Here is a 14,007-nt window from a genome sequence, read left to right on the forward strand (position 1 = left end):
TGTGGGGTGCAGGGAGGGGGGAGGGACAGCATTAGGAGATATACCTAATGCTAAATGACTAGTTAATGGGTGCAGCAAACCAACATGGCACATGGATACATATGTAACAAACCTGCACATTGTGCACATGTACCCTAAAACCTAAAGTATAATAATAAAATAAAATAAAATAAAAAATAAAAATAAAAAAACTCAAAGTGGGCATTGAGAAATTTGGTTCCTAGGGAAATGTTTTGCATTTGAGCTTTTTAATATCCCTACCAGTATTGTGGAAGGATCATAAGAAAAAATGCCCATCCAGACCAGTTGCAGGAAATGCTTCTATATAACAGGACACACAGAAAGGCAGAAAAAAAAATTCTGTCCTCCAAAGATAGCCCAATGTTTTTTTACATTTCAAAAATATAATCACTGGCTCAGGTCAGCCCAAGGGATAGGCTAAGATGCCCATCAGCTTTTATTTTATCTGAGCCCAGTTCACCTATCCCCAGGACCTGTAGATGACTTTGCCTGGCTCTTTTTCATCAAATACAACTCATCCTACTATATTGGATCACCTTGCTGTTAACCTGGCACTGTCCCTCCCCATTTCAATTTGACCAAATTGAAACAGATGCCCAGAGGCCGTGAAGATCAAGACTAGTATAACAAAATTTGGAGCCAGTTTCCAAGCTTAAATCAATATTTAACGGTAAGCCTGCTTTTATTTATTTATTTTTTGGCAGGCTTTTACTGGCAAATATCACTTTAAACTGAAAGCCAGAAGCCTTAATTATAAAGGATGCCATTCAGGCTACATTTTGAAAAACAATAACTCATTTGACAAGACAACCTGGTAGTTTACCGGATTGCACTCCCCAGAAGAAGGCAAGGAGGGGGGTGGTGTTGTTTTCTATATCCTTCAAAGATATATTTAATTACCTCATCTTCAAGCATGCAGAGACAATTCAAATAGGGTAGAGAGAGAGGGAAATGGGGGAGTGAAATCTATTCACTGTCTCAGTCAAATCAAGCAAAAGCCCCGTGCCTACCTGCAACGTGAGAGGCAAACATTTACAGAGGTGGGGAAGGATCACCCAAATTGCTTACACAGATGGACCGTGGCTAGAATGAGGACCAGAGAGGATGGTGAGGATGCTATTCCTGGGTGACCTTTATTTCACCTCACTGCTCTCCAACAGGTGTGCTAAATCTCCTCTAGATGAGTCAAACAACAGGACAATTGGGAAAGAAGTGACATGACATCAAAATATAAGCCCCCCCACCCCCGGGCTTGCCAAACTCAGCAAGACCTACCTAGAGATCTCACTTCTTCAGTATAATTTTTGGAATGAGTTTCAGGGGCCAAAAGTCTCTTTTTGCCTTACCTACTTTGAACAGTCATAGCAAAACAAAAACAGGTGATCCATGTAAGTAGTTGCTAAACATAAAAAACAAATGCACACACAAGGTTTACGAAATGAATCCACATCCAACTTAGCAAGCACCACGTCAGAGCTAATAATTGGTCATTAATCTCAAAGAACCTATTTCGAAATGTGCAGTCAGAAATTAGCAAGCAGGAGCATATGTTCCACAACTACAGACTCTATGAGTGTTAACGCTGCCATTTACCTTCAAGAGAAATTTGCGATTTTCTAAAAAAGAAAGTTGTCAATCACTTACGTACATAGAATTTAGGGTGGAGGATTGGGAGAGAGACCACAATATAGCTCACCAAGAAACAGAAGGGACTCAGAACAATCATGTAAAGGAGAAAAGAAACCAGTTCCAGTCCTCACATGGGCACCGAGACTGTTTCTGCCCTGCCAGAACACATAATCAGGAGGGGTAGTCTTTCTAAACATTGCCTCTTTCTGTTGTTACGTGGTTTCACAAATTCAGACAAGCCTCTACGTATCATTCTCTTTTTTCTGTGAAGTAAAAATCCCTAAAGACTTCTTCTCCTTAAACCTTTACCATCCCCCTACCCCCCGCCCAGGCCTTCTAAGAGACAACACTTGCCTTCTGCTTTTCCTCCAGCTTCTGGGCAAAATAAAGTGCCTTCCATGGGATGTCTTGCAGACCGTCCTGTAGGATCTCACACCCACCTCCGTGAGCAAACTGAGGGGGGCACCCCATCTACACTGACACGAACACGATTGTAGGGCTTTAATTTTATTTCGTCGACTTCCCTTTGCAGCTTGCCTGACTCTCCCATGTCTGCCACCCGCAGCAGGAGATTAAAAGAACAGAGGAGGTAGGAGCTCTTGTGAGAACCACGGGAATTTTGGCAGAACTTTTATGGGAACCATATGGCAGCAACTCTGAAGTACATGAAACATTTCTAAGGGAGAAGACTATTATTCCCAAAGAATGTTTCTCATCTGTCTCAAGTGCACTGGGCGCCCCTGCCAAAGGATGGGAATAATATTTTCTGGAAAGACTGTATGGATGGAGATTGTATCTGACCTCAATGTATCTAATAGTAGCAGATCAGCATTATACCCCACAATCTATTAATAAAGGGAAACGACAATATGTGTGTTTCTGATATTCCCTAGCTATTCATAACCTTCCTATAACACATTTTACTCATCTTTTGTAATGAAGGGACAGGATAAGATAAGTGCCCTTCAGTTTTTTATCTTTGTAGCACTCTCCTTTGGTCAATGGAGACCTCACTCAGAACTCCAGTACACAGAAAAGATCATGATGGATCAGATATGGTTGAAACAAGGGGAGACGGTCTGGCTGCTCTTTTTTGGCCTCTCCCTCACTTTTTTCTTCTTTTCCTTTCTTTTCTTTTTCTCTTTTTTTTTTTTTTTCAGGTTTCTTTCCCAGACTATCACTCTTTGTTAACTTTAAACAGAACAAGGAGAGACATCTGTCCCCTCCGGTTCTACCAGAGCCAGATGTGCCTTGCTCTTTTGTTCAGAAACACAAGACAGTGAGTTCACACTGCCTTCAATGGGTCCATGACTTTCCAACCAGCCCTGCAGTGTAAAAAGACTCTTCACATAGCCATCCAGTGAGCAGCAGTCAGCTAATGACCAAAAGCAGTACTCCTGGAAAAGAACCCAGAACACTGCCTCGAGACTGGGCAGTGGAGGAGTCCTAGGTAATGGATGAGATGCAGACAAGGAGAAGGGATGTGAAAGTGGCTGAAGAAGGATCTTCCAGGCAGTAAAGAGTCCTGGAGATAATTTATTTTCTACCTCAAGCCCTAGAGCTCTATAAACAAATCTAACTTCCTCGCATAGAGGGGTCACAAAGAGAAGTCCCAGAAAAATCATGTGTGGTAGTACTTAGAAACAGAAATAGCAAGAAAAATAGCTGTATAGTGGTTAAATTATGGGTGATTGAGGCAGAAAATATGCCTGCCTTGAATTCTAACCTTTTATCAACCACATAGAAAACAGACGTTAAGATTTGGAAAAAACAAACAAACCAGCTTGGACTGGAGAAGTGAATAATTCTGTTCAGAAACACTAAGTCAGGATGAAGGAAGATCTCTAGAATACAACTGGATATCACCACTCCCAAACCATTTTTGATTTAGGATTTCAAGAATCTCCTAGTGAAAAGAGATTGGAGCCCTCACACCACACTCATGCCTTTAGATGGTGTGAATTTTTAAAAATATACTTAAGCTTCAGTTCACTTTGGATGTGTATGGTTTCTTTCCTAGGTGGTCTTGACTTCCTCTCCCATGAACTTTTAAGGAGCTTATAAAGTCCTAAGCAAAAGAACAATTCAGGCACTTTCATGGAAGTGCACCTGGACCAAGAGGACTCAGCTCTTGGTCTGCTGGAGGCATGATAGTGTTCCCTAATGTGAAAGAACATAAAAGCACCCTTGAAATGTGGTCACTAACATGGAAGGATCTGGAGGCCATGATCCTAAGCAAACCAATGCAGGAACAGAAAACCAAATACCACATGTTCTCACTTACAAGTGGGAGCTAAACACTGAGTACATATGGACACAAAGTAGGGAACAACAGACACTAGAGTCTATTTGAGGGTGGAGGGTAGGAGGAGGGAGAGGATTGAAAAACTACCTATTGGGTACTATACTCATTACATGAGTGATTAAATAATCTGTACACCAACCCCTGTGGCACTGAATTTACCTATCTAGCAAACCTGCACATATACCACTGAACTTAACATAAAAGTTTAAAAAATGTGATCACTAAAGACATATGTGTTTATTAACATTTTCTGAGAATACATTCTAGAACAAGAGGCAAATACTAGTAGTATTTGCTTTCTCTGGACGTAAGTCAGGATACTTTTAAGAAATATGTATTCCTAGCATACTAAGAAAAGTTGCAGAGGAACTCTTTGACAGGAAACACAGAAGACCAGCTCCAGTCTTCTATGACCATTGTTAGATTTTTTTAAATAGTATTAGTTTACCTTAGTGTGCGCTATGTAGGGATCATGTTGTAGTTTTAGAAGCCACTGCTTCTTCCTAGATAAATGGCCTTGGGTATTTCACTTTCAGAGATCCTCATCTGAAAATGTGATGACAATGATGATAATGACAACAACGACACCTACATCTATACAAACCCACTTTACAGGAGTAGGAAGGGACTGGGCTTGAGTACTAGCCAAGGAGCTTTCTTCTAGCATCTAGATTCTGAGGCTGGTGGGGTCAGGATCAGAATGAGACATATTGGTGACATAGCAGGATAACAATTTGGTAGTCCTGCAGCAGGTGCCTCTTTGTTTTTTTTAAATATCTGTTCAACATTATCTACAGGAGATGTTGAAGACTAAGGTGAAAGAGCACCTTGGGCTGCAGGCTACCAATTTCTATCTTCCCTCTTTTTCTCAGCAACTTAGCTCTTGCCAGCTATTGCTACTCAATAATTGATCTTGGGTGTCTTGCCACTCTCTCCTCCAAAGTAGCTTATTTGTGGTTTTCTTACATAATACACAGTACTCTCCCTGAGAGGAGTTATGGAAATATCATCTTTCTCCATGGTTTTATATTTCCAGGTATAGTTTAGACCACAAGTGTATTTTGATGCTTTGAATTATTGGCACTCCAAGAAATGGCCCTACTGATCTCCCAATTTAAGTGGCATCTGGGTAGGATTTCCTCCCTGGCAACTTTCCAGCTGAACTGCCTTCCAATTTAATTTGGTTCTGGGTGGGTTATCCTGCCAGATCAGCCACATAACTGCAGAGTGAAGAGCAGCCAAAGTCTTGGCATTGTGGGTCCAGCTGGGATGAACAATAGCAATTAACAAATTGAAAAGACAAAAGTAGAGTTGAAAGTGAAAGACAATAGTCTTTGATGCTGGGACTGAGGGACTATAATCAAGCAGAAGCAGGTCAGGAAAGAAAGACGTGTGTCATGGTACCTGGGTTTTGGGTAATTGTGATCAATGGTTCAGCAGTGTCCTGGGCTTGTCTGAACTTACTAGTGACTCCAAGGTGAATCATTGCATTAGGGTGACTTAAAAGGTTGAAGAAGACATGTTCCAGGGGTGTTGTGGGAACGAAGTAAGATAGAAAGCAAGCAAGCAAAGAAAGGCTCTTGTAATGCCTACACCACTGAGCAAATGCTATGATTACTACCTCAACTGTCCTAATTACCAATGTCTCTCAACTCCAATTTGCTCAACACCTGGTCCTCTTACAGAATACAATTAATGAGAGAGAGAGAGGTGAACAAGCATCATGGGACTGGGATTCAGACAGAGCTGGATTCCAATCCCATCCTCAAAATCCAAAACTATGAAAACCGTGGAAGACAACCTAGGCAATACCATCCTGGACATAGGAACAAACACAGAGTTCATGACAAAGGCCAAAAGCAATCGTGACGAAAGCAAAAATGGACAAGACAGTATCTTTTGCATAGCAAAAGAAACTATCAACAGAGTAAACAGATAACCTAGAGAATGGGAGAAAATTTTTGGAAACTATGCATCCAACAAAGGTCTAACATTCACCATCTATAAGAAACTTAAACAAATTCACAAGGGAAAAACAAATAACCCCATTAAAAAGTGGGCAAAGGACATGAACAGACACGTCTCAAAAGAAGACATACATGCTGCCAATAAGCATATGAAAAAAGCTTAATATCGCTGATCATTAGAGAAATGCACATCCAAACCATAATAAGGTACAATCTCACACCAGTCAGAATGGCTATTATTAAAAAGTAAAAAAATAGATGCTGGCGAGGTTGCAGAGAAAAGAGAACCCTTATACACTATTGTTGGGAGCGTAAATTAGTTCAACCATTGTGGAAAGCAGTATGGCGATTCCTCAAAGAGCTAAAAGCAGAATTACCATTAGACCCAGCAATCTCATTACTGAGTATATACCCAGAGGAATACAAATCATTCTACCATAAAGACACATGCATGCAAATGATTGTTGCAGCACTATTCAGAATAGCAAAGACATGCAATCAATCTAAATGCCCATCAGTGACAGACTGGATAAAGAAAATGTGGCATATATACAGCATGGAATACTATGCAGCCATAAAAAAAGAGATCACATCTTTTGCAGGAACATGGGTGGAGCTGGAAAACTATTATCCTTAGCAAACTAATGCAGGAACAGAAAACGAAATACAGCCCATTCTCACTTATAAGTAGGAGCTAAATGATAAGAACTTACAAACACAAAGAAGACAACAACAGGCATTGGGGTTTACTTGAGGAGGGAGGAGAGAAAAAAAGATAACTATTGGGTACTGGGCTTAATACCTGGGTGATGAAATAATATGTACAAATCCCCATGACACATCTTTACCTGGGTAACTCACCTTCACATGTACCCCCAAACCTAAAATAAAAGTTAATTAAAAAAAAATCCCAACCTCATCATGTATTAAGCTTTGTAAAGTTAATCAATTCACTTAACTCTGAGACTCAATTTTCTATGCTTTAAAGTGGGGATAAATAACAGTAGTTTGAAGAGAGGTTGTGAGGTTGAATAGAGCATTCATAAAGGGCCAGGTCCATAGTAGATAGCCGATGAATGGCATTTTATATTGTTATTATTTTTATTATTGAGCTGTTAGCTCGGGGCTCTTTAAAGGAGACTCCCTCCTAAGAATTACCTTTCCTTCACATAAAGGATAATTCTTCAGGGCACTCCAGCCAGAGGAGGGGGTCCTCAATTTAAATTCACTGTTTGTAAAACAATGGATGTAAAACATCCAAAATAAAGGTATTTTAAAAGTGTTTGGATGACAGCAAGAAAACTCCAGGGTCACCACCATAAAGTATTAGGTTGGTGAAAAAGTAATTGTGGTTTTTGCCATTGAAAGTAATGGCCGAAACCTCAATTACTTTTGCACCAACCTAATAGCTTCCACTTACTCTTGCTGTGTCCTTAGAGGGGGAAAAGAAGTGAGAAAAAGGAAGGGAAAAGACTAAAATGTTCAGATAATTTAAGGAATTGTTTTTGGTTTTGTTTTTCTCAGTACAACAAGACTTTTCTATTGAATTAAGATTTTTGGATCTTAAAGTTCTGAATTGCATATCAATGTCTTCAAAGATTAGGGAAGAATATTTGAACTTCCCAGTTTGTGTGAACAATTCTGAGAATTTCCGTGGTATGAGGAGAAAAAGAAAATCTCAGCAAAGATTCATTCCTTAGAGACTGACTGAAACATACTGAAAAGTCTGGTTGAAGTCAACAGACCCCATGCAGTCCAGACACGTAGCAGGCTTCCCAGAGATCCTTAGGAGAGCAGGTTTTGAGTCACTTTCCTCTTGGCTGTAACCAGGAGGCTAAAGTACGTATGAGCCAAAGTCTTGGGAAATTTACATCAGGCGAGCAATTCAACAGGTCTTGGCCACACACAAATCCAGCTTCTGTCAAGAGTTAAGCACCAAGGATTCATAGAGACCGCAGCACAGATGTTTTCAGGCTCGGTTTCCTATTGTGTCCACCCAACCCAACTTCCCCCACCCTCTGCTCAGACCCACAGCCCCTGCCTTTCTACCCTCTCACGATTCACTTGTTCGACGTGTCTCCATTCAGTGTCTCTATGAGCCCCACAGCTACATCCCTACTCTCATACTCCTCTCTCAGAAAGAACAAATATTTGGATAAATTATGTATAGTTTCCCTGCCCCATGCAGCCCTATAGGCTTCATTTACAATAAGTTGAAAAATATGCTTCTCAGAGATTGTACTTCTCTGGGAAGAGAGAGCAGATTGTGCTAAAGACGGTAACCGTGGTCTCCTAAGAACTCCCCATCATGTTCCATAGCGCATGGGAAACCAAGGTTACTATTCCATCCTCTGCTTGCAGCAGCAAAACAGATGCCTCCCCAGCCCCCAGTGCTAAAAACCTAGAGCACCATATCCCAGGAACAGATTAAAGTGGTAGCTGGAAGCATACCCAAGCCGAGGATTTACAGATGTTCAATAAAACCTGCAGACAGCCCACCAAAATCCCTGCACAGAGCTGCGAGGGCACACATCCAGCTCAGTTGGAAATGGGTCCATAGCGAGGGAAAGAACCAAGAATCATAGCTGCTCCAGATGCATGTTAGTTACAAAAGATGCTGAGGAGCTCAAGCGCATCTTTCAAGAATAGCAACTTTACAATCCATCTCAGGCTTTTTTGAACTTCAGAATTCTCACTTCACCATTAAAAGTGTTCAGTTTAGTCAGAGCGTATAACAGATACCTTGCTGCCAAGAAACGGTAAGATGCACAAGCTGAGACAAGCTTGGTGTGAGGCAGAGAACACAAATACCCCAAAAGCCACTGAGTGGCCAACCAAAGGGCTCCAAACAGGCCTTCACGTCTTATTAATATTATCCTTCTCTTGATTGAAGGATAATATTGGATACATTTGTAAAAAGCATTACTCACTCCACCCTTTATTCCCCAAATACAGCAGATGGTTTTAGCGCAGTGTTTCAAATCAGATGTTAGGCAGGGAGACCGAGCTGGAGCCCAGAGCATCTGGATTTTCAAGAAACAGCACGCAGAGCATGTGAGAAAGCTAGGAGGGAACAGAGGGGAGAGACTGTTCAGGGTACTTACCAGGCCATTTTTAGCCAGAGGGAAAATAACCCCCAAGTTGTGTAATTATTCTTTCTTTAAAGAAAGGTACAGGCTCACAGAGCAAAGTAAATCTATTTACTAGCTCATTTCAGGAGCTAGACATTTTAGGTAAATTCTTAAAGACACAGACAAAATGCTATCACAATTTTTCTCTCCAATTTTTTTTAAATCAAGTGTTGAAAAGAGATTATAAATGAGGATAAAAATAGAAAAACGAGTAATTCAGCTCAATGCAGTATCCATGTGTTTCCAAAACCTAAGTGGGTTGCATTCACAAAACACAAAAGGACATGTTTCTAAAAATTAGACTTTGTCTTGTTTAAAGATTGTCAGGTACGGAATTGGTTAAATTGTGAGGCAAAGACACAATTACTTGCTTGTATCAATAAATGAAAAAGATTGAGGAGCCCGAGTGATTTCATAGTGTCCAGTTGCATATTTGTCAGCCTCATTGTGTTGCCGGCTTGTTAGTAACAATAACTCAAGATGAGATCTTGGGCAAGCTATTTAATCTTTTCCATGGCTCCAGTTTGCCCATTTGCAAAATGAGAAGGTTGGACCATATTAGCTCTGAGGCCCTTTCTTGCTCTAATATTCTACAGATAGATGAAATCCCACCTAATTAAGTAATTCATGTAAAATATATAATGAAATGTCTTACACATAGTGGTGAATAAGTGTTTATTAATAATAATATAAACTTCTGGTATCTGGCACTATTGTTCTAGCAATTATTCTTGAACATTGACTGTTTTATTGTAGAGAGAAAAGCAACACTGAACAGCTCCCACCTAGAACTTGACCCAGGTTTGATCCACAGAGGAACAGGGAAAAGCAAGTGCTCACATCCATCCCATGCTGCTAGGAAGCAGACTACATGACCGATTACCAGCTCTTCTGGCAGCATTTTCTGATTTCATCAACAGTTTCTCCTAGGCATTGTTTGGAATAGGAATATGGACCCATAAACATTTCCTTTTTCCCCACTCCTGAAGTATTTTTCTAATCTACCTAGTTATCTGCTGTTCTCGGCCCTTAAGGTTATTTAAAAGGAATACACATTTGTGGATTTCACATTTTGAGAGATAATGGCTACTTGAAAAGGTCTAAAAAGAAACCGATAGAAATTATGACATAAAACCTGAACATGTAAGTTCCTAGTCCCTGCTTCTCTTACTGTATTTCCTTTAGTGAATGGCACTCATTTCATGATGTGTCCAAGTGAGAAAAGTGAGTTATCCCAGACTTCCATTTTCTAACTTTTTCTTTCTCCTTCCTTCTTCCTTCCCTCATACTTTACCCAATAGCTGTGCAGTGCCTTGCCCAATTATATGCATTTGATGAATATTTGTTGAATCAACAACAGGAACAGCTAACAACTGTATAGTACTATATGTGCTGGACACTCTTCTAAACATTTCATATGTATTCACTCATGTAATACTGACAACTTCATCATTCCCGTTTAACAGATTAGGAAACTGAGGCATAAGAGATTAAGTGACTTGCTCAGAGTCACATGGCTAGTAAAAATGCTTTTTAAAACCAAGCAGTTTGGTTTCAGAGTCCGTGCACTCAACCACTATTCTTTACTGTTTCTATCTTGGGACATTTAGGTTTAATCTTACCATCGGAGTAAGGTATATTTATTCCAAGCTAAATAAAACAGGCAGTATATTGCTTGCGCTCAGCAATTATTTTCCTTTCTTTGTCCTATACATATTATTGTTCTTTTTAAATTTGTCTTACCTTCCCAATTTAACAGTGTGTCTTGGAGCTCTAGAGTGACCAGGACAACACTCCAAAGTAGTATGAAGCAACTCTTTCATTCCTCTCTAGTTGCCTAATGGCACCCCTATTCCCTGCCTGCACACAAGTCAACAAGATGGGAAGCAACAGGAGGGAATAATTGAAGGGTAAATTGAGGGCAACATAGAGAGGGAAAAGAATAGAGTTGACTGAGTAACCACTGTGAAGATTCAGAAGTCTGTAAGCAGGGTGCTAGGTGATCCATGCTGCGTTTTAGGAAGGAAAATTTGTCAACACTGCATGGGACAGACTGGCATGGGGACGGACTGGGATATCACCTTGTCAACTCTGCCCCTAAGTGCTGCCTAGACATCAGGAGGGCCTCATGCTGAGCAGTGGGGACGGGGATGTTGAGACGAAGTCCAGAGATACTTTGGAGGTAAAATTGGCCTCTGTGCCTGATTAGATGGAGAGGGTGAAGGAGAAAGGAGAGAAAGGCACCCTCAGAGCATGTGGACAGAGATACAGGGAGAATGGTAACATTTATAGTTATAAATGTGTACTGGTTATAGTGGTAAACAAGACAGAAACAGGCCTTGCCTTCCTGAAGCTTATAGTCTGGTGGAGACACATAATAAAAAAGCAAAGCTAATAATATCTGTCAAGTTCTACAAAAGAAACCCAGACATAGAGCATGAAGGGGAGAAGAAAGCATGTCTCCTTGGAGGCAGGAAAATAAGCAGTAGAGTCTTCTGTCATGGGAATCAAGAAAGCAGTGAATTCCAACGAGAAGGGGATGTTCAAGATCAGACATTAAGAGGTCATGTGAGTTAGCATGAGACGGCTATTAATGGCTCGGGAAAGCAGAATCTGTAAAGCAGTTGAGGTAGAAATTGTGGGCCGCTGGTTGAAAAGGAAGTGAGGCATGAGGAAGCTGTGAAAATCAAACCATATCAACCCTTTTGAAAGTTTGGAAGGTAAGAAAGTTGTCAGATTCAAAATGGAGTCACTTGTGTCAAACCCTGGCAAAATGGAGCTGGGAAAGGCCATGAAGAGGGAGCTCTCACACATGATTTGCCTGATAACGGGAACTATGACAACAAACTTTTCCAATACTGCAGCTTACTACATGAGTCACCTAAGGACAGCTAGCAGTACAAGGACAGCTAGTGGCTGATACAAGAACAATTGCCTGACACACTGTCTCACAGGCCTAATCCAAAACCACAAGGGCCTAACTAGAACTCCAATATTCTAAGTCCTACCTAGCAAACACTGATCCTTGCTGATCAAAACTCACCAGCCCTTAGAAGACACTGCCAGCATCAATGGACTTTCCTTCAAATCGACTTGTATAACCTCCTCTTTCCCCCTAAAAACTCTAACCATTTTCGTTTGTTCTTCCAGACATACTAGAGGCCACCCTGTTCCGTATGTATGTCCCAGATTATAATCCTACTTCTCGCGTATTATTCTTAAATAAAACTTTTTCATTTGGAGATTCATCTCTATTTTTTATGTTGGCAAAGAGAAGGAGAGAAATAGGAGGTTAGCTTGAAAGGGAAGCAGGTTTAAGAGGGCTTTTCTAAAAATAAGGCAAAGGGTAACTTCTTTGTGGACTAAGGGGGAGAAGTTCTTATAGGCAGAAGCTGAAGATTCAGGAGAGAAAATACACAGCTGAAAGAGAAAGCACGAGAGAAACAGAAGAGAGGTTTAACAGCAGAGATGTATGAGTGAGCTATGGAAGACAGAAATAAGAAGGCTTCATCCAGAAGAGAGCATGTATCACTTGGGGCAAGAAAGGGAAAAGAATGAGGTGCCCTTTTCTAAATATTGAATAAGGGCAGGAAGCTGCTCAGGAAATATTTTCACCTCCAAGTGTGAGGCTGCATCTGAGAGACACCACCACTGTTTACAAAGAGAGACCTGTATACTAGGAGAGGATCCTGAAATAGTCTGTTATTATTAATTCAATACACAGACGGTATTTGCAAAGTCACACCAGCATTTATCTCGAGAAATCAATAAAAAGTATTAAGGGGCTCTGATTTTCCTTTTACTATCAGAAACAGGAAAAATCTAGCAAGCTGTTTGGATAGACATCACTTAAATCAATCACCTACAAATAATTGAATTTATTTTCAAGTACAACAAAATAGGAAAATCATTTTAATTGCTTCTTTTAAATGGATATACTTCTATAGTAAATAGTGCATAAGCAGGAGGGAAAGAAAAGCAAAAGGCAATTACATTTATTGCACACATACTATGTTCCAAGTATCTTGGACTAGCTGTAAGATATCTTTTCTCACTTAATTCTAATACCTGATAAAGTAGACATTATCACCTTTTTATAGATGGAACTGGGGCTCAAATATGTTAAAGAGCTCTTCTTCTGAATGTTCTTGCTTTCATACAACTACCTAGAATGTTCATGTCTAGATGCTGGCTTGGCACCAAACTCTAGAGCGCTGGATTTGGCACCCCTGCCACCATGGAAGCCCTGTGCACTAACAATCCTATCCCCCAGACTTATTGTCAGAGGACCTTGGCATTTCATCATTTCGTTCACAGCCATTGGCAGCAGATAGGATCTCAGATGCTTTCTTGCCCACCATCTTTCTAGCAGCTCCCCAGCCCTTAGTCCTTGCTGAAGGGGCAGGTCCAAGTGGTTTTATGGGACCCCTCTGCCCTGTAGTCATATCTCAATGGATGTCCCAGGGTGAAACAACTGACCCAAGGCCAGTGCCAGCCAACCATTCTCTAATAAGAAGCCAACTAAGACACATAGAATGCAGCACTTTGCGATGGGCTCTAGAACTAAAACCCAGGCAGGTTTGGAGTTGGAGCTAATACCAAACCAAAGCTATGCATAAGTTCTAATGTGGGCCCTGAGAGAAGGAAGCAAGAATAGAGAGAAGAAGCTGAACTGCAAAGAGAAGCATGGAACAGAAACACAGAAAATCAGAGGTAAGAAACCACATGGCCCTGGGGAAAGAGAGAACATCTCCATTCCTGACTCCTGTCCCTTTGGGGCCCACCTGTACTTAATATTGGACCCTCTTTGCACATGGTATTGTCTAATAAAACCTTGTAACAAACCATATTTTTGAGGCAGTGTCTACTACTTGCAATCAAAGTTGTTGACTAATCATTCATTGAACACAAATCAATGTATTAATAATATAATAACATTAACCAACATCTAGTG

This window comes from Nomascus leucogenys, chromosome 12, assembly GCF_006542625.1.
Source record: "Nomascus leucogenys isolate Asia chromosome 12, Asia_NLE_v1, whole genome shotgun sequence".
Taxonomy (NCBI): domain Eukaryota; kingdom Metazoa; phylum Chordata; class Mammalia; order Primates; family Hylobatidae; genus Nomascus; species Nomascus leucogenys.